The sequence below is a fragment of the Microtus oregoni genome, unplaced genomic scaffold (genome assembly GCF_018167655.1).
Source record: "Microtus oregoni isolate MIOR12 unplaced genomic scaffold, Mior012 000069F_ref0000032, whole genome shotgun sequence".
NCBI classification, from domain to species: Eukaryota; Metazoa; Chordata; class Mammalia; order Rodentia; family Cricetidae; genus Microtus; species Microtus oregoni.
The window spans coordinates 745,396-771,205 of NW_024543976.1; the positions used below are offsets into that span (position 1 = coordinate 745,396).

At 43.1% G+C, this 25,810-nt stretch overlaps 1 protein-coding gene across 1 annotated transcript in view; it reads left to right on the plus strand.

Annotated features, from left to right (window-relative positions):
• Positions 1 to 14,524: 14,524 nt before the first annotated feature.
• The window catches only part of LOC121440633 (phospholipid-transporting ATPase IC), a 115,148-nt gene continuing 103,862 nt past the window's right edge, over positions 14,525 to 25,810 (plus strand). The window contains exon 1 of the mRNA XM_041641415.1: positions 14,525 to 14,742. The gene's annotated coding sequence lies outside the window, so the exon portion shown is untranslated. The remainder of the gene's footprint in view (positions 14,743 to 25,810) is intronic.

Consider the following 25,810-nt stretch of genomic DNA (forward strand, 5'->3'; position numbering starts at 1 on the left):
TCCTGATTCTATGTTAATTGACGTGGGAAGAGTCATCTGAAAGTGGGTAGCCCTGTTTCATGGGCTGGACCCCAGACTGAATGAACGAGAGAGAGAGAGAGAGAGAGAGAGAGAGAGAGAGAGAGAGAGAGCAAACTGACTACCGGTATTGCATGCATTAAATCATAGTGCTCTGTTCCTCTTTCCTTGGAGCTAATTGTGTGTGTGTGTGTGTGTGTGTGTGTGTGTGTGTGTGTGTGTGTGTGTGTTTAATGCTATGCATGCCTGAAATAGTTCAGGGTGTGACTTCTAAGGTGCCAAGATAGACATCTTCAGACCCAGCCTCCTCAGGGGAGGAGAGCACCCCTGGCCCTGACCTCTGACCCTGTCCAGAGCAGTGCCGGAAGAGCTCCAAGAATGGAAGAGAGGGGCAAATGATTTTTCTAACCATCTCATTGACACTTCCTTGCTCTATGAACCTGGAGCCAAGATCTGTCCTCTGGCATCAGTCACCTGAAGAGTAACTGAAGGTGGGACAGAAACTTCTACTCATCTTCCCCTGGGTTGATTTAGATGTTCTCAAAGGAACCTTCAGGAACTTCCAGGAGGAGTCAGTCAGGTCCCACGCCCCTGGCTCCTCACAGGCCTGGCCCTGTGAGGCAGTGACAGCCTGTTCTTAGATCTTGCTCCCTCTGAGCTGTCACTCCTTCCAGGTGAGCTCAGAAGCTGGCTCCTCTTTTATGTCCCCTGCTCTGCCACAGAGGCTGGCCAGAGGGAGGTGTCTGTCCACAGAGCAAGTAAGTACAGGAGCACAGGAATCAGCGCCCGCCTGCGGATGATGTCACGCTTCCCTGGGGCAGGCATCACTTTCGCATTGCTCAACCTTTGGGCATCTCACTTCCTTCCCAGATGACTCCAAGTGGTGCACAGGCGTCACATCCTGACAAGCCAACTCCTCAGCTTCTACTTGTGTGGGAGAAACAATAATCCACACGGTTGATACTCCCTTATTTTTTTTTTCCCTCCCTTGTTTTCAAACTAGAGCTTTAGGCTGGTTGATACCGTCATCTTGACAGGATCTCGAGACACCGAATAAATCATCCCCTGGGCTTGTTTATGAGGAAGTTTCTAGACTGTCTTAATTAGGTGGGAAAACACACTCCACGTGCTGGGGTCCTGGACGAAATATGAGAAAGTGAGCCGAGCACGGGTGGCACCCATCTTTTTGTGGACGCAATGTGACCGGCTCAACCTTATGCCCCTGTTGCCATGACCTCCCAACGTGGTATGCTTACTCTCAGACTGTGAGCCAAAGCAAACCTGCTTTCCCTAAATTGTTTTGATGGGTCTTTTTTGTCATGGCAATGAGACAAGTGACTAATACAGGACAGAAATTTCAAGAACCCCCTCCCCGCCTTGTAAGAGGTACCTGAAGTTCCTCTTGGAAAAGTTCCAGACTGTGTATACACTGGTATTTCTCTGCATGTTTTTGCTAATGCTTAATCCATAAATTAGGCACTGTAAGAGACTACCAACAATAGCTAATCATAAAAGAGAATTATATTAATAATATACTATATTAAAAGTTATGCAAATGTGACTTCTGTCTCTCTTGTTCTCCAAATATAATTCCCTATTGTACTATGAGAATGTTCTGGATTGCTGTTGACGGAGGACAACTGGCTGTGGAAACTGGAGCAGTGGGTGTGGAGGGCAGTGTGCATTGTCTGCCTCTCTGGGAAGCAGGGCTTACATGAATGTTGTTTATATAATGTATGTATTTATAGTGTGTGTGTGTGTGTGTGTGTGTGTAAAATATGTGTACCATTCTATCTTGGAACCAGGGTGTTCTCTGGCCTCATCTGGCTTCCTTCAAGCTCCAAGTGATCCAAATGCCCACCATCTGTTCCAGGGTGCTAGTCGGTATCCTCAGTGGCAAAGAAGCATTTTCGCTGACCTGGGACCAACCAGCAGTACCAAGGCCACAGAACCCACCCATTTTGCTTCACTCTCTCGATCCTTCCCTCTGACCCTCAGATCCTGCCATATCAACTGAGTGGATGTTGAGCGTGTAAAGGTTGTTTCTACCTCTCATGGACTTTGATCTATGTTTATTTGCTGAGTCCTTTCTCTAAGATGTGTAAATTTGACAGTCACCATTATATTAATAAAAACTTTCATTCAGCTTTGAGTGATGGTGAGCTGAGAGATAGTAGCTTAAACGCATGAATTTTTCTTCACAAAAAGTAAGCATAGCGAGAGGTAATCTGGGATGATGGAAGGGATCATGATGTCATCAGGGGCACCTGACCTAGTTGGGGTATTCACCAATCTGATTATAGGGGAGGGCCAGTTCAGGCACCCTCTCCACTATTGCTAAGGGTCTTACCTGGGGTCATCCTGTGGATTCCTGGGAAATTCCTTAGCACCAGGTTTCTCCCTAACCCCATAATGGCTCCTTCTATCAAGATATCTCTTTCATTGCTCTCCCACGCGGTCCCTCCCCCAATTCAACTATCCCATTCCCTCATGTGCTCACCCCCAATACCTTCCCCTCTATTGCCCATCAGCCCCCAGCTTACCCAGGTGATCTCATCTATTTCCCCTTCCCAGGACGATCCATGTGTCCCTCTTAGGTTCTTCTTGTTACTTAGCTTCTCAGGAGCTGTGGACTGCAGTCTGGTTGTCCTTTGCTTTACACCTAGTATCCGCTTATGAGAGAGTACATACTGTGTTTGTCATTCTGAAACCACGCTACCCCACTCAGGATGTTTTTTTTTTCTAGTTCCATCCATTTGCCTGCAAATTTCATGATGTTATTGTTTTTTACAGCTGAGTAAATAAATACTCCCTTGTGTAAATTTACCACACTTTCTTTATCCATTCTTTGGCTGAGGGGCATCTAGGTTGTTTCCAGGTTCTTTCCAGGTTTTGGCTATTATGAATAATGCTGTTTTGAACATAGCTGAGCAAGTGTCCTTGTGGTATGATTGAGCATCCTTTGGGTATATGCTCAAGAGCGATATCACTGGGTCTCGAGATAGATTGATTTGCAATTTTCTGAGAAATAACCACCCTGATTTCCAAAGTGGCTGTACAAGTGTGCACTCCCACCAGTAGTGGAAGAAGATTCCTCTTCACATCCTCTCCAGCACAAGCTGTCCTCAGTGTTTTTGATCTTAACCATTCTAACAGGTGAAGATGGTATCTCATAGTCATTTTGTTTTGCATTTCCCTGGTGCCTAAGGATGTTTGAACTATTCCTTAAAAGTCTTTTGGCCATTTGAGATTCTTCTGTTGAGAATTCTCTGTTTAGATCTGTGTCCCATTTTTTTTAAGTTGGATTATTTGGTATTTTGATATCTAGTTTCTTGAGTTCTTTATTTATTTTGGAGATCAGTCTTCTGTCAGATGTAGGGTTGATGAAAATCTTTTCCCATTCTGTAGGCTGTTATTTTGTCTTATTTACCTTATCCTTTGCCTTACAGAAGCTTTTCAGTTTCAGGGTGTCCCATTGTTCACTTCATGTATGTGATACTGGTGTTATATTTAGGAAGCAATTTCCTGTGTCTGTCCATTCAAGGATACTTTTTCTTCTATCAGGTTAGTATAACTGGCTTTATGTTGAGATCCTTGATCCACTTGAGTTTTGTTTATGGTGATAGAGATGGATCTATCTGTAATTTTCTACGTGTTGTCATCCAGTTATACCAGCCCCATTGACTGAAGATGTTTTCTTTTTTTCATTATACAGCTTTGGATTCTTCATCAAAAATCAAGTGTTCATTGGTGTGTGGATTAATGTCAGGATCTTCGATTTGATTCTATTGGTCCACATGTCTGTTTTTATGCCAATATCAAGCTGTTTTCATTACTGTAGCCCTGTAATAGAGCTTGATATTAGGGATGGTTATGCCTCCAGAAGTTCCTGTATTTTCCAGGATTGTTTAAGCTATCCTGGGTTTTTTTGTTTTTCCATATGAAGTTGAGTACTTTTCTTTCAAGGTCTGTGAAGAAGTGTGTATTGGGATTTTGATGGGGATTGCGTTGAATCTGTAGATTGTTTTTGGTAAGATTACCATTTTTATTATGTTGATTCTACCTATCCCAGAGCATGGGAGAGCTTTCCATTTTCTGATAACTTTTTTAATTTCTTTCTTCAAAGATGTAAAGATCTTGTCATACAAATCTTTCACTTGTTTGGTTAGTATTACCCAAAAAATATTTTATTTGTGTCTATCGTAAAAGGTGATGTTTCTCTGATTTCCTTCTCAGCCCTTTTATCATTTGTATATAGAAAGGCTATTGATTTTTTAAGTTAATCTTTCATCCTGCTATATTACTGAAGGTATTTATTGGCTGTAGGAGCTCTCTGGTAGAATTTTTGGGGTCACTAATGTATACTGTCATATCATCTGCAAATAGTAAAAGTTTGACTTCTTCCTCTCCAATTTGTATCCCCTTGATCTCTTTTTGCTGTCTTATTGCTTAAGCTAGAACTTTAAGTACTATATTGAATAGATATGGAGAGAGTGGACAGTCCCAATTTTAGTGGAATTGCTTTGAGTTTCTCTCCATTTAATTTGATGTTGGCTAGCTGTAAATTGCCTTTCTTATGTTAGGTATGTTCCTTGTATCCCTGATCTTCCCAAGACTTTTATCATGAAGGGGTGTTGGATTTTGCAAAGGCTTTTTTTGGTATCAAATGAGATGATCTTGTGACTTTTTTCTTTCAGTTTGTTTATTTGGTGGATTTATATTGATAGATTTTCATATGTTAAACCATCCCTGCATCTCTAGGTTGAAGCCTACTTGATCATGATGGATGGTTTTTTTTTTTGTTTTGTTTTGATGTGTTTTTGGATTCAGTTTGCCACAGTGTTTTATTGAGTATTTTTGCATCAACGTTCATGAGGGAGATTAGTCTGTAATTCTCTTTCTTTGTTGCATTTTTGTGTGGTTTTGGTATCAAGGTAACTGTAGTCTCATAAAATGAGTTTGGCAATGTTCCTTCTGTTTCTGTGATATGTAACAATTTGAGGAGTATTGGTATTAGCTCTTCTTTGAAATTCTGGTAGCATTCTGCACTGAAACCATCTGGCCCTGGACTTTTTTTGGTTGGGGCACTTTCAATGACTGGTTCTCTTTCCTTAGGGGTTGAATGTCTATTTAAACTGCTTTTCTGGTCTTGATTTAATTCTGGTATATGGTACCTATCCAGGAAATTGTCCATTTCTTTTACATTTTTCAATTTTGTTGGCATTCAGATTTTTGAAGTATGACCTAATGATTCTCTGGATTTCTTCAGTGTCTGTTGCTATATCCCCCTTTTCATTTCTGATGTGGTTAATTTGTATATTCTCTCTTGTCTTTTGGTTAGTTTGGATAAGGGTTTGCCTATCTTTTTGATTTTCTTGAAGAATCATCTCATTGTCATTGGTTCTTTGTATTGTTCTCTTTGTTTCTATTTTATTAATTTCATCCCTCAATTTGATTATTTCCTGGCATCTACTCCTCCTGCATGAGTTTGCTTTCTTTGTTCTAGAGCTTTTAGGTGTGCTGTTAAGTCACTAGTGTGGATTTCTCCACTTTCTTTGGGTTGGTATTTAGTGCTATAGAATTTCCTCTTAGAACTGCTTTCATAGTGTCCCATAAGTTTGGGTTTGTTGTGCATCCATTTTCACTGAATTCTAGGAAGTATTTGACTTCTTTATTTCTTCCTTGACCTATTGGTGATTCAGTTGAGCATTATTCAGTTTCCATGAGTTTGTAGGTTTTTAAATTTGTGCTGTTGAATTCTAACTTTAAGTAGTGGTAATCCAAGAAATTCAAAAGGAAGCAGAAAAGTTCATGATTCAAAAAGTAATGGAACTTTGTTTGTGCCAGAGAATACAACAGAACATATCATCTGGGACTGGCAAGATGTCTCATCTGGTTGAAAACACTTGGAACCAATCTTGACTACCCAGGTTCAATACCTGGGACCCATGTGGTGGAAAGAAAGAACCAATCTGGAAAGTTGTCCTCTGACCTTCATGTGCAGGACTTGGTATGTGTCCTCTGCCTCATCCCTCGCAACAAGTAAACACGTATAAAAAGAAAAAGGAATGTGTCATGTGTATCTGCTGTTTAAAACACCATTTAAGCAAATAGGCAGATATTTGAGGCTTCCGCTATTACGCATTGCAAAGATAAATTCACATGAAGGTATCTGTGTTTAAAGCACGTTGTCTTAACAGACTGGATACAGGCTCCTTCACCTGCTGATACCCTCCCTTCAAAAATAGAAATTCTGGAGTGCAGTGCTGTAGGAGTCGCCTTCCAGCTGAATTCATCTTGACCGCCAATTTAGGGTAACAGTAGACTGGGCTTAGTGTGGCCTCTGTATCTTTCTACTGTTGAGAATACACTAACTTAAATCCCTCCTGGGGCTAGTAGAGTGAATTCAGGTAGGATGGTCTCCTTTTAAGATCATCTTTCATCCCCCAATTTTTACCTTGTAGAAAAAAGAGCTATTCTCAGAAATGATTTTTCAGTCAGGCTGAGCTGGTTCTCCTGCTACTATCCTCTTGGGGGTCTACAGTGATGTCTAAAGGGTAAAACAGAGACAGTAGGAAGAATTATGGTTTATTAAAGCAGGAATTGGAAAGCCTTACCATCCATCACCGCCATGCCCCTCCATGTTCCCCCTCCCCTTGGCAGTGTGCCCAGTATAGGAGCTCATTGCGGGGTGAGAGTTCTAACAACACAGCACTTTTATTGGATACTCTCAGAGCCTGAGGAAAGGTGGGAAAACGAGAAAGTTATGAGGAAAAAGGACCCCCACCCCATCATCTAGCTGAAGAGCCTCTGGTCAGCTGAAAAGCAAGGATTCCCACAACTCTTCAAGTTTTTCTCCATTTTCTGATATGAACTTACAAGTTTCTAGGAATCACACTCACATACACAACCTTTGTGATAAAAAGAAGATGTTCTAAATCCTTGTTCAACCCTAGTGGCTCCTGGTTTTTCTTCATCAGATAATAATCCCGCCCTAGGCATCTCCAGAGACAGCCTCACTTACTAAAGAGAGGGAAAAGTTGTGAATATGGGTGATTCTTAGCAATCCCTTGAGATTTAGCTTGAGCGCCACCATATGGCATATATAGCCACTGCTGTAACTTGATCCTAACTCCCTGAGAAGCCCACACATGCTGGGGTATGCTTGATTTATTCTCTGGGCCTCTCTCTTGCACTCATTTTAAAACTCCCATGTTTAAAATCGCTGTTCAAATATCTATTAATTAACTTAAGCTTATCGAGAAGCCCACAGCCATGCTCAGGTGTGTGTTATTACTTCCCTCAGTGGGTTTTGTTTTCATTAAAAATGTATTAACCTTTATTTTACATGTATGGGTGTCTTGCCTGCCTGCATGTCTGTGTACCAAGTATGCACAGCACCCATTAGGCCAGAAGAGGGCATCCGATTTCCTGGAACCAGAGTTATGGACAGGTGTGGGCCACCCTTCGGTTGCTGGGGGTCTAAACCAGGGTCCTCTGGAATTCAGCCAGTGCTCTTAAACACAGAGCTGTCTCTCCAGTCCCTCTTTCCATTTTTTATTTTTTTAGTCTATTTATTTATTTACTTATCTTTTTACATACTAATCCCAATCCCTCTCCCTGCTTTCCTCCCTTTTCCCACATCTTCCCCCTACTCCACCACCATCCACTCCTCCCCTAGGAAGTCAACTAAGTCTGTTCCATCATCTTGTTGAGGCTGGATCAACTGTACCACCCACCATATCTAGTCTGAGCAAGGTATCTCTCCATAGAAAATGGGCTCCACCAACCAGCTTGTGTTTTTATTTAATTTAAAGCGTTAATCTTTCCATCTCATTGTAAATTACATCCTTTTGACAATGTAACAAACAAAACAAAAACCCAACCATAGAATCACATATATAAAGCATATAGAAGATTCATGATTTAACTGACACTAATACTGATAATACTTACTATTAATATGGTAATTAATATCTTATTAATAAGAACCTTGGTAGTTGTTTTATACTAAAGATGACAAGTGGATTAAAAGGATGCAGGTCTTGAAAAGATATACTAATGAAAAAAACAAAAATGCTCAGACATTGACAGAGGAATTTAGAGCAGAATTTGCCACATCATTGCATTGTGAAACTGGAAAAGAACAGCCTTGGTGAGGGTCAGTATGCTGATATGCAAAGACAGTGTATGTTGGATGATAACACCCTGGTTCTATGTTTTATAGCAGCTTTGAATACTTGGACAAGGTTGAAGAATCAGGAAAAAAGATTGAATAATTTACTAAAATTACACAAGGCTCAAAAGAAGCTTTCACTGATGTTTTTTACATAGATTAACATCAGCTGTACATAGAATATTATCTGTGATTTGATGTTGGGCAAATATTAATCGAATTAGGCCTTTAAGGACAAGATTAGCACCCATAGAAGAATGGATCAGACAGACAATTAATATTGTCCCTCATACTTGTAATGATGATACTTGGATAGGAGCATTGTTTTCTAAAAATATGGAGAAAAATAAAAATTTTAGGTGTTTTAATTGTGGTAGACAAGGTCATTTGAAAAAGGAGTGTAGGGAAATTGTTCCTAGAAATAATGTTATAGAAATAATTCAGAAAGAAGGCCACAGTCTTTTGGAGTGTGCAGAAGATGTAGCAGAGGCTGGCACTGGACTAAAGAATGTAGATCAACAAGGGAGAGGCAAGAAAACTCTTTGCCCTTGGGAAGTACCCGCTGGGGCCTCTTGCAGGCCCCAATGTCAAAGGTAGTTCAAACATTTCCTGCCAACCATGGGGAAAACCCTCTACAAAATGATTAAATGATATAATGCCTCTTGTTAAAAACCATATGGCTCTGGATGCCAGAACAGCTTTAGAAAATAAAACAAAAATTTCAGGAGAAACCATAAAGCAAATATTTTGGCAAACTTCTATAAATGCTCAAAAGGGGATGTTCTATCGGGAATTCACCAAGGCCAGCTGGCCTGGGTCTGAAAAAGCATGGGATAAAACCAGACTTGCTGAACATAGCGGACAATGAGGACTACTGAGAACTCAAGAACAATGGCAATGGGTTTTTGATCCTACTGCACGTACTGGCTTTGGGGGAGCCTAGGCAGTTTGGATGCTCACCTTACTAGACCTGGATGGAGGTGGGTGGTCCTTGGACTTCCCACAGGTCAGGGAACCCTGATTGCTCTTCGAGCTGATGAGGGAGAGGGACTTGATCGGGGGAGGGGGAGGGAAATGGGAGGCGGTGGCGGGGAGGAGGCAGAAATCCTTAATAAATAAATAAATTTTAAAAAAAGTGAATGAACAGCATAGAACTTGAAGGTTTGGTAGACACACGTGCAGATGTCACAATAATTGCACCAAAATCATGGCATCCAGGTTGGCCTCTTCAGGAAGCAAATGTTCAACTTTTAGGGATGGGCAGGTTGACTCAAGTAAAACAAAGTGCAAGGTGGGTGGAATGTATAGGGCCCGAAGAACAGATAGGAAAATTGAAACGATATGTGGCTAGCATACTGATGAATTTATGGAAACATATGTATTACAGCAATGGAAAACACAGATTAACATTCCCCCAATCTCAGAAACAAGCTATAAATTAAGGAATGCTTATGAGAGAAATATCAAAAGATACTATCAAGAACAGGCACAGACTGTTCAGGTTGTACATAGGCTGGACACAAGAGCTGTTGGTCTTTCAAAGGTACCAACAGCCCTACCTTTAAAAGGGTTGACTGACAAACCTGCTTGAATGGAACAATGGCCTCTGACAACAGTAAAATTGCAGGCCTTAGAACAGCTAGTAAAGGAGCAGTTAAATGCTCAACATATTGAAGAATCAACCAGTCCTTGGAATTCTCCTGGATTTGTTATTAAAAATAAATCTGGAAAATGGTAACAGATCAAAGAGCAGTAAGTAAGATGATTCAATCAATGAACTCTTTACAGTCTGGAATTCCCTGTCTTCTTTATTACCTAAGGTATGACATATTATAGTGATTGATTTAAATGACCACTTTTTTATTATACCATTACAACAACAAGATAGAGAAAAATTTGCCTTCATAGTATCTACTTACAATAATTCTCAGCCTGCTAAGAGATATCAATAAAGATTCTTCTACAAGGTATATTGAACAGCTCCACTATGTGCCAATATTTTGTATGACAGCAGTTGGAAATAACTCATGTACAGTTTCTTCAACCTATAATTTATCATTTTATGAATGATATATTGCCTAATTCAAATATAGATACTTTAGAAAAATGTTTGAAGAAGTAAAGAAAATTTTGCCTTGCTGGGGATTACAAATTGCTCCTGAAAAAAAAATACAAAGGAGAGATTCTGTTGGTTACTTAGGATATAAAATAGGTTTACAAAAAAATTCAAACTCAAAAGGTACAAATCAAAAGAGATCAATTGCAGACTATTAATGACTTTCAAAAATTGTCAGGAGACATTTTCTATCTGTGGTTCACTATTGGAGCAACAACTCAAGAACTGAGTAACTTGCTTCAAACTTTAGAAGGTAACAAGGACTTAAATAGTCCAAGAGAACTATCAGCTGAAACTGTGAGAGAATTGGCTTTGGTGGAAAAGAAATTACAGGGTGTCCATGTGAATTATTTGTATCTGGAGCTTGGTTGCTTTCTGTTTTTTTTACCCTCTAAGCATTCCCCTACAGGGATTTCAATATAGAGGGAAGATAGTATCTTAAAGTGTATATTTTTACCACACAAGCAAAGTAAAAAAAAATGCAGAGATACATGGAAAACATTTCTGAGTTGTTTCTAAAAGGAAACTTAATACTTCATCAGTCGACAGGAATGGATTCAGCAGAAACTGTAGGATGTTTTACTAATGCTGAAATTGCTTCATTATGGGCAGTAAATGAAAAATTGACAAAGAGCTTGAAATAATTTTTGGGGAAAGATAAGTAACAAATATCCAAAAAAGCAAGAGATTTCAGTTTATAAAAAAGACTATTGGATTTTACCTCATCTAGTAAAAGGTATTCCAATTTCTGGAACCCCTATATTCTCTACTGATTAAATAAATCAGGAAAGGTAGGTTATAAGTCAGAAAAATAAGTAAAGTGGCTCAAAGCCCTATGATTCAGTTCAGAAATCAGAATTATATGCTATTCTCAAGGTATTATTAATTTTTTCAGAAGCTCTTAATATAATATTATTATATTATAATAATTATTCTCAATATACAGAAAGTTATCTCGCATATTGAAACTGCTGAACTTATTCCTGATAAGTGAGAATTAACTTCATTATTTATGTAATTACAGGAAATAGTCAGGAATAGGAATCACCCCATATAGATGTATATACATAGAGGGTCTGCCAGGCCCTGTAGCACAAGCTAATGATGAAATTGATCAGTTATTAATAGGAAATGTACTGAATGCCTCAGAGTTTCATAAAAACACATGACAATAGCAAGGGTTTATAAAAGTATTTTTCCATCACTTGACAATGAGCAAAAGAAATGATAAGAAAATGTCCTATTTGCTTCTGGTATAACCAAACTCCACTACCTGCAGGGGGCAATCCAAGAGCTTACTCAAAGAAATAAAATTTGGTGAATGTTTGTGTTTCATTTTTCAGGATTTGGAAAATTAAAATGTGTACACCATACAATAGATACATACTCAGGATTTCAAAGGGTGACTGCTTTGAGTTGTGAAAAGGCTGATTCTGTAATTACACATCTTTTAGAAGCTATGGCCATTGGGATATGTGTAGAAATTAAGAAGGACAATGATCCAGCATATGTATCTATTAAAATGACACGGCTTTTTGCATATTATAACATAAAGCATACTAAAAGTATACCACACAACCCTACAGGACAAGCAGTTATAGAAAGATCTTGTCAAACTTTAAAGGAAATGCTTAATAAACAGAAGGGATCAACAAAGACCCCCAGAGATAGACTGCATAATGATTTATTAACTTTACATTTTCTAAATGCTAATGAGAAAGGAACAGCTGTTGCATCGAGACACTGGAAAGTAGAAAAAAACGACTGAATTAAATCAGCCCATGTATTTTAAAGATGTGTTGACCTCAGAATGGAAACCAAGATATGTACTACATTGGGGAAAGAGTTTTGTTTTTATTTCAACAGGAGAAGAAAAAGCTATGGATACCATCAAAATTAATAAAGGTTCAATTCAAACAGGAGAGACCTCTTGCTCAGGAGACGTGATAGTTCATCAGCTGCAACAGAGGTGGTGATTGAACACGTCAAAAGGAAAAACTCAACAAAATAGGGTAGGGGCACGGTTTTGTCTCCTGGCAATACCAACTTACTTCAGAGAAGATGATGGGCATTGAAGAAACTCCTTATGGAGTTTCTTTCATTGTGGCAAGGTTAGCCACTGAGCAAAGAAATTGTTTTTGTCTTTTACTGATGACAATGTGCTGTGTAAACTGGACATGCAGGACACACAGGAAAAAAAATGATGAATTTTGCCAAAAACAAGGCAGGGAAGTCTTTCAAAATTCCTGCTGTACAGAAGAGTCTGTCAGATCGTCTAAGTTCACAGAGAAAAGTGACTAATAAACTTTGACAGTATAAGGCTGGACAGTCCTTCAAATTTCCTGCTTCACTGAGAAGTCTGCTTGATCCTCTAGGTCTGTGGGTTGAAGATGGATGCCCCAAGGTTGCAGAAAGACCTTTGGGTGACTGTCCAGGCAGTCAGATGTCTCTGTCATTTCTAGATTTTTGGAAGTTGTTTGCAATGCACTTTTTGTTTACTCAAATAATATTATCCTTCTGGGGTCTTTGATGGAGTTAAAGACTAGATATAGTTGCAGTTTTCCTTAGTTATGATAGAGAGTAAAATAGGTATAAGACTTTAGATTCGATAAGATAGGATAGATAATGGAGTATTTTCTTTTAATTTGCCAGACACAAATGAACTGGAATTCATTATATTGTGACTGCAATCTTTACTTGATAATTGTTCTTATCGTATTATGTACGTTAAACATATTAAGACTGTACACAATAAGGTTTTTTTTTTTTTTGTTTAGATGAGAAGGGGTAAATGTTGTAGAATATTATTTTAAGGTGGATTACATTTGTTTATGCTGTGGGACATTTGTTTAATGATGCAAAGATGTTTTTGATTAAATAAAATTCGCCTGTGGTCAGGAGACTGAGACAGCCACTAGCTAACAGGAAGTGGTCTGGAGGAGCCAGGAGCAGCGCGCTGGGGTCTTTGGAGAGATGAGAGAAGAGGTGAACGACTTGCTATTCAGCCTCTCTGGGGAGCAGAATTTCACCTCAACCCTTGAATCTTGAGTTCTTTAGAGGGACAGGGATTTAGTTAAGTTCCCTTCTTAGCTTTGAAAGAATTGGTGCCCGAGGGAACAGAATTCCCCAGCCGCTGCTGATAGTGGTGGAGTTGCAGTTGCGGATTCGGACAGCCGTGGATTAAAAGGCAGCAACAATTTTAAAAAGAGGACAACAGATTTATTGTTCCTATGTTACAGAATTATTCGACAAGAGAAATTGCAAGGTGGTTTTATGAGGTGCATTGTTAAGATATAGGGATGAGAGGGAAGTGCTGAGCGCTAACAGTTAACAGCTACCTTTTAAATACTCCTGGAGACCTTTGCCTGCCTCCCTTCTGACCCCAGCGACTTGTTGGTAGTTGGGTAAGCTCTGAGAGCCTTAGGGATGCAGCTGTAGAAACAGCACCTCTCATGCTGCATGGGAGGTGCGATTCATACTCCAAACAGCCGCCAGCAACGCTGCACATGCGGGTATGAATCTTGCAACCATAACACTGTTATCCTGTTACACCATCGTTTGTTCTGGTCCCAAGGTCCTAAACACGCGCCACAACTCAGCAGAATGTGAGCTTGCTGCAATTACAGTTTCTCGAAGTCTTAGGAGACTTAGCGCCCTCTGTTCCACCGCCTTCGGTGACTGATCCCTAGACGTGACTTGGCCGAGAGCGAGCGCGGCTCCTCTTACCGAACGAGTTCGGGTCCCCGGCTCTCAGTAACCCCGCCAGCTTTCCGGGCTGGCAGGGTCACCGACTCCGGCCTGCAGCCAAGCCCACAGTGGATGGGAAAGTGACGCGAAGCTCGTGGGGGCGCGCGACTGTGAAGCAGGGAGCAGGAGTGCCCTGAGAGCCAGGATCACAGGATAGGCTTAAGATGGTCACGGTCAGGGGTGGCCACCTGCCTCTGGGGCGCTAGGACCTCGCACTAGAGCAAGGCTGAGTAAACCAGCCCCAGGCCTGGCAGCCCAACACCTCTCCGCCCCAGGGAGGGATCGAGGGAGGGCAGACGGCGGGACCCGCCCCCGGCCCCAGCTCCAGCCTGGTCCCCAAGCCGCGCGCGGCCACGGCCGCTGCTAGGGGGAGGCGAGAAGCTCCTCCCTGGAGCAGAGAAACCAGTTTGTCCGGTCCGACAGAGCGGAGGGAAAAGGGCGGCCGCCGAGGAAGGGCGCGCTGTCGCGGGGCGGGGGAAGGCGGGGAGCCTTTGGCGAGCCACGAGAGCCGGAGGAGTCGCGGCCAACTGGACAGGCTTCCCGGGGCCCCCGGCCAGCCCCTGTGTGCCATGCAGCGCTAGCGCAGCCGCAGCGCTGGGGCCGGGCGGGAGGCGGCCAGGTGCGCACAAGCCTTGGAGCGGCGCGCACCCCGCGGATGCCCCAGCTGGGGCCCAGTGAGCACTAGGTAAGAAGGGCAAAGCGCCGGTGTTCCCCGACCTCTGGGATCCAATCAGCCCGGCAGGGTCCCCTGACTCCTTCGGTGATTCACGGGTTAGTGGATTTCACGCATCCCCGATGCGGTGGCAGCAGCTGTCCGAGCCCCCAGGCTCCCGAGCCCGGACAAGTGGTATTTGGGGGGGCTGGGGTGGTGGTACCGGAAGTTTCAGCCCCCGCCGCGGTCCACGGGTGGCAAAGGACAAGCTGAGCGACATTCCCAGGTCTTCAGGGTTTTCACCTGTTCGGGGGAGGAATCTCCCGGGAGCTGTTTGGGTATTATATTTTTCATTGGTTTGCTACACACATGTCGGGAGTTAAGATCCCAGAGTTAAGCCAAGACAGGATTGGGGATCTTTGAAAAGTGTCTCTGTCTGTCATGAGAGGACCACCGCCCTTCTGGGAATCTTCCACTGATCGACTTTGGGGCAAAGGCGATCCAGTGCGCCCGAAAATGAACTTAGGGAGGAGTGTTTCTGGCCGCGGCGCACCTGCTGGGAAGGATGAAGGGAGACTCATTGCCTCCCAAGCTCCTTCAGTGTGCATCAGTGAAAGAGTGGGGGAGTAATAGAGAAAACACATAGTTTTCTGGGTGACTGTGGGGTCGTGCCCATTAACTCCGACGGCTGGCTGTCCTTAATCCCCGGGTTGATGCCTGGAGCTGTCACTTCTCGGCGCCTGTTGAAGGAAAACGCGTCAGGCGGCTGGAGATGAGGCATGGAACAGGGCCGGGGCTTTAAATCATTTCTTGGCTAACTCTCTCAGCCCAAAGAGAAAGAAATGTCTGGCCAGCTCCTCCAAGAGAGTTGTAGGCGTGTACGTCTCTGCCCTGGGAGGCTTTGAATGTAGATCTCTAGACCGCTGTGGCAAAGAGCACCAGCGGCGAGGAATTGGCACAAGACAGCGAAAGGCTCTATATGAGACCCAGCAAGCTCCCTGGTCCCCTTGGCCTGCCCTCGGTGCTTTAGGCATTCTTCTAGCTCTTCTCTGGTGGTTATTAGCTCTGTGGAGTCCCCCTGGCTCCGCGAATCGCCCACTCTGTTAGAGCGAAGGAAAGATTCGCTCCCCCACCCCTTTTAAAAAGACGTATTGCTTTAGAAATTCTTCCCCTTAACCCCTAGAACATTAAACCAGATAACACGAGCGAAGTACGTGAAGACACCAGGCACTCCTTGGCCACAGGGGAAGGCTAACTGCCTCGAGGAAGAAAAGCTATAAAGGCTGTATATATTTATTACCCATGGATAGTAAAGAGAGGTCCGTTTCCAAAGAGGAAAAGCAAAGGATACTTGAGGTCAAAGCTCTGGTTTTCATCGTCTAAGCAGAACCCTTGTGTTAGGTTAAAGTGCCGTTCATTCCTCCATCTTTTGTTAAGACCTTATTAAACCCGATTATAAATGCATAGACTGTGCGAAGGATGATGAATGGTTATTAGCTGATTAATTTCAGGGGAGCCATCACACCTGCCTCCAATTACTCCTCTGAAGCTGCTAATGGTTTTCTTTATGTAGCGATATTTCCTTGTTCTTTTCAGTGAGAGTCCGTAAGCGCCGTGTTCGTTTATTGTCTTCTAAGGACCGCACTGGGATAATTTTCACCGGTTCTTTGTGTTGGGCACCAAAGAGAGGCCAAAGGACCCGTGTGGCTTACTTGATACCAACCAACGCATCCAGCACGCCTGTCAGCTCCGCGTTGGCCACCTTCAAATTCTCCTTGTTATTTAAGGGCAATTCACACCCAAGTTTACTGGTTATCTCTTCCTAATAGGGGACTTCAGAGGATTTTCTTTTTCTGTTTAAGATGGTGATTTAAAACAGTGATTTCCGGGAGCAAATGATTTAGTTAAAAACACGTCTTAACTGGGAAGTAAACCAAGTTCAGGGCCAGCTCCACGTTCAGCCTCACTTCAGGTGTTGGGATCTTGGAGCTGAGGGAAAGCATCACCTGGGCTGCTGAGTGCTTCTCTGTCCCACCCCATTCCCATCCCCCACACCCCAACACCCCCAACCCCCCCCCCCCCACACACACACACTTTAAAGCAAGGAGTAGTAGGAAATGCATGGTTTTAGAGTTCAGCAGGTATCTCGCTAGTAACAACGCCAGTTTGCTCGTTTATTAAGGGTGAAAAAGATAAACAGTATTTGGGGTGGGGAGGGTTGGCGAGAAGGAAGAGGGTGTGTGTGTCCTTTATAAATGGTAGATGTTTGAATGCTGCTTTATTTTCTTTCTTGGAAGAATGTTCTTATTTTTCATTATCTGTCTTGATTATCATGGTTATCTCCAGACAGGTCTCCTTTGTTGACCTCAAGGAGTTGTTGCTAAGGAGTGGACAATGACCTTGAATTCCTGATGCTTGCCTTCCCTAGTGCTGAGACTGGGACCACACCTGGCTTATTTTATTATGTAAATCCTAATTTTTGCTGCGCTGGGTATAAGCTAGCCACAGAGTTACCATTGAATTTCCCTCCCAGATTTTGACATGTCTGTAAAAAGCCAGCCTGAGTCTTTGGTACTTACCCATTATTGCTGCTTGGTACTGGAGTCTGAACATGTTAACAGGCACATTAGTATGTTAACATTTTATTGTCTTACTACTAAATTCTGTGCTAGTTTTTCAGAAGCCATATTCGTGGTCCACAGGCGATTTTTATAACTCTAGAGAGCTTTTAATTCTACCATTGGCTTTGCTCTTTCGTTTTAGTTTGTAAAAGAAACCTTTGGACCTTTGGATACAGAGGAACTGACTCTTTAGGGACAAGTACAAATTTTGCTGGGTCCATTCCTCATAAGAGCTCCTGCCAAGAGGGCCTTTAAGGTTTAAGAACTTACTTTTAGTTCTATGTCTGCTTCTAGGTTTATCTCCCAGAGGAATTTTTCTTTGCAGGGGGTGGGGTGTCTTTGGATATCGTGTGAGGGTTTTTGTTTTCATTTTTTTTTTTTTTGCCATTTTTATGTCATTCTATCAGATCCAGCATTTGTTGATAGGTTTTTTTTTTTTAGTGTAACAATTAACTTGTGTCCAAAGAGGCTGAATTAACACACACACTCACACACACACGGCTCATCTTTTTCATCCTCCCACTTGTGTTATTCCTGAATCCCATCCCAGTGCCCATGCAAAAGCAAAGCCAAATCTAAGAGTTTCTGTAGCTCTCCATGTCAATAAGGACCTAATTTCATGGAGGATAGGTTATAGAAAAAAATGCATATGTGAATATATGTGATTGTGGCATATATACCTTCTTTCTCACTTTTATTCTTATAAACCAGGAGACTTATCAGTTCATACTTAGGCACAGAGTAGTAAGCCTCCCGATACTTCTGAGCAAATTGCCTCTTTTAAATAAATTATCTGCCCAGAGTGGGGCCTGTTCTGATAACTGGTCCCAGTGAACAGAGTCCAGAAGCAGTGGCAAGGCAGAGATGCTGGCTTCTACCTCCTCTGCCCCAGGTTGGTGCCTACACCTGCTCCATTGTTCTCCAGTTATCTAACCTAGGGAGTGTACAGCCGCCTGGCCTCTCCACCTGGAAATGGTGTGATGGAATGAGTTTTCAAATGAAGCACTTGGGAAAGGAGAGTACGCAGAGCTTACTAAAGGGTGGTCATGGGTGCGGCTGTGTTGGCGCTGCTGCTCCGTGTGCAGTGCCTTTCCCCGGGCTGTGGGGAACACGGGATTCATCTTATATGTTAGCATTTGTTTAGCAAACACAGGTGCACATTTGCACCTGGACATGGGAAGAAAGTTTCTAAGCTTCAAATCCTTGTCATTGTTCTGAAGTGCTTGGGTGACTAGGGAGCTAATCTGACCTCTCACTTTTCAGGAGGATGAGTTCAGTCTGTCACAGCCCCAGGGACTCAGGATGCCCTCAACTGGGTGCTACCCGCCTCCTGCCCAACAGAGGCTCATAGGACACTCAGAATACTACAGTGCCTTCTTTACCCCTTGAGTTTCGGCATTGTTCGTCTCCTTCCTCCTCTTTCCTTCCAGGTTCATACTGAGTAGTATGTGAGCCTCATGGTTTGTGGAGCCTGGGTACATACCAGTGAAACTTGAAGCAACCTCATTCATTCATTTCCTTCAATTAGGCCAATAGTTGACCTTCCTGTTTTAGGGAAGGTTGTCAAGTTTATTAAGGGTCTCTGAGTTGGTTTTCTTCTTTGATAAGATTTCTGCTTAGGAACTGGAGAGATGGATTGACAGCTAAGAGCACTTGCTGTACTTGCAAAGGACCCAAGTGTGGTTCACAGCACGGGCTTGGTGGATCACAACCCTCTGTAACCTCACTCAGGTGGTCCGATGCTCCCTTCTGGCCGCCAAGGGTACTGCATGCACACAGTGCACAAACAGGCAGACATACACACACACACAAATAAAAACAATGAGTTCGAGGACAGCTGGCTCTGCACAACCAAGCCCTGTCTCAAAAAACCAAATTAAAAACAAAGAAAGAAAGAAATAAACAAATCGATAAGTCCAAAAAAGAGTTGACCAGCTTCTCTCTACTGCTCTGGATGCTGTCTCTACATGAGGTGATCTTAGGTTTGAGGTCTGGATGGCTGAGTTGGGGACTCTTCCATCTCTGTGGGCATGGTTTATCATCAGTCTCCAAGTCTAGCCTTTCAGGTGTGAGAGATGGGGCTGGCCATGATATCAGAGGTGTCACGCTGGACAAATACTGGACTCCTTGGGGATGATCACACTGAATACCTTTCAGGGGGTGAAGGCTGTTTGCTCCCTACTAACAGGGTTTAGAAGTTAGCTTCTACTGTGCGTGTGTGGAGCCTGACCTTTGCCTGGTAGCCTAGCTCTCTATTTACACGACTGTTGTTTTATGGCTTTGTTTCTTTGCTGAGTGGCTTTTGTTCCACCAGAGTTGAGGTTTGTTTGATTTAGGGTAGGCTGTGTTTGAAATCAGTTTTCTAATCTTCACCCAAATTGGGTTGAGCTAGAAAATCCCAAACAGATTCTTTGACACCAAATATTGTCCTCACACGCTGCCTGTTAGTCTCTCTTGTTCATAGGACATGTGCCCATGAGAGGAATACATGATTAATTTTATAAAATGTGGTGTGATATACACATATTCTTATTTTACCTGCTTGGGACACAGTGAGCTCACAGTCTGTGCTCCATGAGAAAGTGGATATTAAGCCTGCCCATGTGACTTGGCACAGGCAAGTGAGATAGCATGGGTGTTCTTCACTTCCGGTTGGGAAACACTGGTCTTGTCTTTGCATTGAGTGCATGAGTCTTCTAAGGCTTGAACTAGCAGCTTTTTACAAACTTCTAGAACTTGTAACTCTACGTGGACATTATATGTGTGGTGGGGCAGCGGGGCAGGCTGTGGAGATGTGATTAGGTGAAATCCTGTCCTGCTTTGGGTAGCAGGATGACTCTGGGATGACAGTGATCTTCATAGTACAAAATCTGATTCCATGGACAATTTAGCAAATGGTTAAATGTACAAAATATCAAATCTGGCCATGCTAGTCACATTCAGAGTGTAGTTCAGTGGCACTAAATACATCTTATTATTCTGTAACAAGCATCAAAGTCATTCCGTGTCTCACACAGCTCTTTCCATGTCTCCCTATCCCTGAGCCCCTGTCTCTATTCCTCTTTCTGTCACCATGAACCCTACTACTCTATGGCATCTGATGTTGAGCACAATCATACTTATTCTTTTGTCCCTGGCTTATTTTTCTCAGCATGGTGGCTCCAGGGTTCATCCTTGGCATGGCATGTGTCTGAATTTTCTTCTGTTATAAGGGGGAATAGTATTCCACTATCCATCTCTACCCAACTAGTCACTTGACAAAGCCATTGTATTTGGCTTGTCTCCTCCTCTAGCTTGTGAATGATGTTGCTGGGGACTGGTTAGTTTATGTTCTTATTTGTTCATGTGGGGTGTGGCGTGCTTGCTTTGTAAAACCTTTTCTTCATAAGTAGGACTGAGGATATGTAGTATCTAGTGTCACGTTTCCACCAAAGAAGTCCGGGATGCCAGGAGTAATATCAAAGATGCATGATAGCAGCCATCTCCCCAAAATCTGCTGCTCTTTCTCAGTGAAGGTCATTTGCTATTGTCACCCAGCTGGCCTGCTGTGGCCATGTAGTTGATTTTACTCTGTGCCATCCTGGGTGTCTGAGCTCAGGATCTGTGGCCCCATGACTATGTCGTCTCTACAGACCACAAATGCCTTTGAGATGACATTTTGGGTGGAGAAAGAATCCTAGCTTTCTTCATCAATGGAAACAATTTTTTTAAAAAATCACTCAATTTTTAAAAAATCTTTTAATTGAATATTTAAGTGTCAGATTGTTTTCTACCTTTGTGTAGAATGGGCAGCCTTTAATAAAAGTTGTAAGGCAAAGGATCATTTATGTAGTGAAGTATGACAGGGTCACCAAACTGTTGTGTCTCCTTAAGAAGATGTTCAGATGGATCAGGTATTGTCTAGAGCACCCATTATCCCAGCACTGGAGACGCTGAGGGAGGAGGAGAATCACAAGTTTAAAGCCAACCTGAACTATATAGCAAGAATCTTTCTTTAAAAAAAGGGGAAGGTATGTGTGTGTTGTTCAGTAGTAGAGTATTTGCCTAGCACACACAAGACTGGTGGTGGGGCACGCCTTTAATCCCAGCACTCAGGAGGCAGAGGTAAGTGGATCTCTGTGAGTTCAAAGCCAGCCTGGTCTACAGAGCTTGCTCCAGGACAGCTAGGACTGTTACACAGAAAAAGCCTGTCTCGAAAAACAAAACAAAACAAACAATAACAACAAAGAATAAAGACCCTGGCTTCAATCCTTAGCATAAGGGTGGGAGTGAGAATGGAGAGTGGATTTATCTGTGTGTTGTGTGTGCCTGTAATCCTAGTACTTGGGAGGTGGAGGCAAGAAGATCAAGTTCAAGGCCAGCTTCAGCTACCTATACTAGGCTTCATGGGAGTTTGTCCCAAGAAAACCAAACCAAACAACCTCTCAGAAAGAGGGAAATGTGAACACTGTAGATGGCAGGGGGGGACTATCTGACCACCACTTTACAGTGAGCTATGTGCATCTAACATGTTTGGACCTTTAAGATTGTTGAGACCAAGGTTATTTAAGACAGGACAAGTTTGGCTAAGCTTTAGGGATGAATTAGTTCCATTTCTTGAGTTTTGGCTTCAGTGGTGGAAGTTTTGCGAATGGAGCTTTTTGTCTCCTGTGTCATCTCCCAGAGAAGCCTCTTGGACTTCAAAGTTTAGAACACATATTGCTGTCTCTCTGAATCAGTGGGTGAGTCCAACACCCCATAGGTCTGTGTGGCAAGCCTTGGCATGTGTCGGTGAATTCGCAGAGAAATATGTCCTTTAGGAAGTCTAATTCAAGAGGCGACAGACAAGTATACATAACAAACAGATTGGTTATATAGTGCACACCAAGAGATGTGCTTTGCCATAGCAAGAGAATGGGCCATCAAGGGCACAAGTTTCCACTGAAGTGAAGTGTCCTTCCTGAGAAGGTGACTTGAGTGCAGAGGGGAGAGGGGGACCTATGGAGTATCTGAGGCAGGAGGCGGGGGACCGTAGAGTGCAGGGCAGAGGCTTAAAGTGTGAGTACCTGGCTGCTCTGATTAAAAAAAAGACAGCACTGTGGGAGCAAAGAAGAGAGAGAGAGAGAGAGAGAGAGAGAGAGAGAGAGAGACCAGATGGAGCTATGTCTGCCTGTAACTCCTGCATTTGACTGAGGCAAGTAGATAGGACTTTTAAACTGGTCAGCACTATAAGCAGGAGTCTATCAAAATGAACAAAAACGAGAAAACAAACTAGAAGGGTGGAGGTGAGCATAGAGGGAGGGCTAGAGGAAGACCTTGTAGGGCCTCCCAGGCTTTATAAGGACTTAGCCTCTGACTTGTATGAGACAGGGGATCAGTGTAGGATGTCACTCATGGAAGGGGTGGGATCTGGTCTGGGTCACTCTGGTTGCTGGTTATAGACCAGACCAGGGTGGGAGGTCCTAAGCCGAGAGATCGGGCAAGAGGCTACATCGGCAAGGTGTGATAGAAGCCATAATGATTAGATGTCACCGGAGGGGGGGGGGTTAATGAGGTGTAGATATATGGATATAGATATAAGTTTTAACATGATAAATTGAAAGTCAATAGCATAGGATTTCTAGACAAATAAGTGTGTGTGTTTGCACGTATGTGTGTGCGTGTGTATGTGTGTAGGTAGGTAGGTGTGTAGAGAAAGAGAAAGGGGTGAGGATAACTTCCTTGACTGAGCCTGAGCTGCAAAAGGAAGTATGAGTTTCTAAATACAGCATACTCAATGCGCTGTGCTGAGGTGGCTGCTTAAAGATTCTAAAGACACTCCTCAGAAGTACGTACATCTGGTCTTGTTTAGAGCGCCAGAGCTCTGTTTACCACCACTGTAAGGTCGGTCCCAGTTTGGTAGGGTGAGAAAGGAGTGTGTTCAAAAAGGGGGTGGAGCACATGCGTACAGGCAAGCAGTTGATCCACAAGCACTGAGCAAAGAGCACCAGTGCTACAAGAGGAGCCATTCCTTCTAGCAACCCAGCCCCGGGCCACCCCTACCCTGTACTCCAAGCTCTGTGTCAGCTCATGAGCCAAGCAAGTGTGGTGTTCCTTGCTGTGGAACTCATAGGCTTGCTGGGACTGGGAGAGAAGAGTAAATATAAACAGAATACTAAGGTGGTATACACCTGTAATCCCAGCACTCTAGAGGCAGAGGCAGGAGAATTGCCTCAAGTTTGAGGTTAGTCTGGCTCTCAAAGTGACACTCTATTTCAAAGCAAATATTTAAACAGAGGGAGTATGAAATAAGTTGATATTGGGTTTATAATCTGCAGTAACAGTAGGCCTTGCTTCAGGAGAAGGGAATTCAGTGGAGAAGGAAGAGTTGTGTGGATGAGAACAAACTATTTTGAGGAATGTCCAGGGGCCCATCTTTGGCTAACCATCATCTCTGTCCATAAAGCAGAACTTGCCAATTTGTCCTTCTCTTTGCACACTTTGCTCAAAAATTAGATGCATATTTCACAAGTATGAGTCCAGTGTCCAAGGCTGATGGCAGTGTCAAGGATTGCCACAATGTCAAAGATCGCCACAATGTCAAGGAGTGCTGCTTGCATGGGCTTTCTTGGTGTCTCTTTTGAGTGCTCAAGCCCGGCTTGATGTTTTCCAAAGATGTATCTCCGGGCTCAGGTTGTGGCTCCACCAAAGTGTGACCTTGGCCATGTTCTTGTGGCCCAGGAGAGCAAACAAAAAAGACCCATAGATTCTCCATCTTTTAGGCCCATTTCTCTGCCTAAGTAACACTGTGGTGAGCCTTTTGAGTCAGAAGTCAGCCATCAGAAACATCTTTGAGGTCCTCAAATCCAACTTGTCACCAAGACCAAATGTCTATTTAAAAGGGACAGCTCCTACCCTCCACTTCTCACCTCCCCCCCCCCCCCCTTGCTTTCCTGGTCCAAGCCTCCAGGAGCTCTGACCCTGTGGTAGGTAACATCGTAGCTAGCCTCTCTGCTTCCAGTCTCGTTTTCATCCCTGCCCATTCTTAGCATTGAGTTCTGACTTAGCGGTTAAAGACAGAAATCAAGCCTTGATTAAAAATCTACCAAATGGCTCCTATCGGGATCTTTATAACTTGGCTTAGCCTGCTCTATCCATGTTTCCCAGACCTATGTCCCTTTATCCCAATTCTATGCTCGCTTCTCATAGATTCCAGGACGTAGCACTAAGTTCCTACCCAGCAGGGTCTTGTCACGTTGACTGGAACATTCTTTATCCTGACGGTTGCCTTCTCCTCCTTCAAGGACAGCGTCTTCCAAAAGACCCTCTTGGGCCTGTTCCCTGTCTTCTTTATAAATTCTGACAAGACACAGAACAGAAAACTGGTTGTGGTGCATGCTTAAGATACCAGCACTCTAGAGGCTGAGGCAGTTGGATTACTGTGAATTTGAGATCGGCCTGACTGTCTTTAATAAGTACCAGATTAGCTAGGGTTACATAGTGAGACCCTGTCTCAATGAAACAAAACGAAACCCCCAAACCAAACAGCACTGGCAAAAACCCATAAAATTTATGTAAGTTAAGACTTTGAGTGACTAATTTAAAGAAATTAGGCTGCTCACATTGACACACGTTATAGGCACATCTTTCCTGTTACTCGCCTGCTCAAGGAGACAGAAGGAAGGGATCTTAACAAATGTGTTCTTGCTGTATCTGGATGTGATCTCTGAGTCCTGTTCATCCAAAACCTTCAGGCCAGTGATTGTGACTTAACTGACATGAGGGGGCAAAATATTTGCTTATTAAAATGTCTTTAGTATTGGATGGGAGCACAGCTCAGCGGCTCGTGGAGTGCTCCTCCAGAGGACCCCGAGTTCAGCTTTTAGCACCCACATTAGTTGGCCCAGAACAGCCTGCAATCCAGTTGCTGTGCTTTGCAAATGCCACAACTTGGCAGCATCCCCCTTTCTTTCTCTCTTTTCTAAAGTTAGCTCCTATTCCGGAAAATTGGATTCTTTGAACATCTTGGTCTGGGTTATAGATCACTTTACAAATAGTATTTGGAAATCCTTAGATCATTCTGTAATTCTGAACTATGAAACATTTGCAAGCAGGTGCGAAACTGGAATATTCTTTGTTGCCTTCTCCTCCCCACACCGTTGAGTGTCTTACTGTCAGAAGACAAAGGACAGAGAGTTTGAAGGTCATACAGTTATCTTGGGGCCAGTCTACCTCGAATGGGGTGGGGGCAAAGTGAAGCTCCGTGCTTGATTTGATTTGAGTCAATCAATTTCATAGGCTTGTCCATAGGAATGTCGGAGTGATTTGTGTAACTTATCATTGTTTTGCTGTGAATTAGGTTTAGATTGAGGTTTATCAAGGATTATTGGTATTGCGTCCCCAACCTAAGCTGAGTCAGTTTGCCCTCAAGGAATACTTCAGGACATCACAACGCAGGGAATGTGGCTAGACTCTATTGGTAGAGACCAGAGATCCTGATAAACATTGCGTGGTGTGTGGAC